The sequence below is a fragment of the Cyprinodon variegatus genome, unplaced genomic scaffold, assembly GCF_000732505.1.
Source record: "Cyprinodon variegatus isolate N-32 unplaced genomic scaffold, C_variegatus-1.0 Scaffold2074, whole genome shotgun sequence".
NCBI lineage: Eukaryota > Metazoa > Chordata > Actinopteri > Cyprinodontiformes > Cyprinodontidae > Cyprinodon > Cyprinodon variegatus.
This window is the reverse complement of record NW_015152527.1, coordinates 49712-50909: the sequence shown is the minus strand read 5'-3', so window position 1 is coordinate 50909 and position 1198 is coordinate 49712.

Below are 1198 nucleotides of genomic sequence, written 5' to 3'. Positions count from 1 at the left end.
ATATATATATATATATATATATATTACATATTTAAATCTTTAATTATTATTTTTCATTACTTATAAGGATTGTACAGTGATAATGAGTCTTATGATCCATAGAAAAGAGGACCCTCACAGATGAGGTCCTCTTTGTCTCAGGCTCACACCCAGGGCATTGTTGTTGTCCAGTCTGGCTCTATAATTTCTGAAACTCAAGAGAAATGTGTTGCAAAAGGTCTGTTTTGCAGCAGCTTGGTTCTGTGCGGTTCTGACCTATCCTTGATGATTGTTGAGATCTGGACCTTGTGGATCACCGCTATTTTTCACAGTCATATCCCTCCATTGCGCAGACTAACTCGCCCCCACTTCCTCATTGCCTCGGCCGTATTTGGACCCACATTGTATAGCGCAGACCACGCTTCAATATTGAGCATAAATCAAAAATTTCTGCGTCAAGCTCACTGCGACACACTGCTGCAGGGAGTATAACCAGGAAGCGAGGTAGGAGGGCAAAACAGGTTTAGGTCCACCGCAGCACGGGAGTAAGAATTACGCCCAGGAGCGTCTGTTTGATCGATGGATCGATACAAAACGATTATTATTTATACACCTACCTCTGACGAAGCAAAGATAGCAGTAATGCTCAAGCAAAATATGAAATAAAAAATCTATATTATTATGGTTCAACCATCTGACCCCTCCTTGATGTTGTCTATTGGAGTTTCTTCAATTAGTCTGGTGAAATTAGTTTTTCGTCGGAGCATCTTCAGTTGGTTTGGTCAAATTACTTTTCTCCTGCAGTGAAAGCAAGCAACCTCCTCTTGAGTGATACGGCTGACTTGCTTTGCTGTTCTGTGATGGGAACCCAGACAAGAATTCCCAGATCAGCAAAACTAGCCTCTTTTAACATGTCCAGAATGGGATACTGCATTTCCATGTAAGAGACTAAAGGTGATCACCTCATCATCCAGGCCTTGCAGGCCTTCCTGCCACTAGTATAGTTTAGGCTTATCAACTGAATATTTTCAGCACTGTGATCTTTTTATAACTGTTCTCACTTCATTTTATGGTTCAAACAATTTTTACAGTAAGTAAACATAGCCCTATTGCCCTGCTGATTGCTACTCTTCTAGAAAAAAATGAGGAAGCTGCTCCAGATTGCTTTATGATTTAGTCCTGTTTTTCCTCTTTTTTTCAATAATGCTTCTTTTTGATT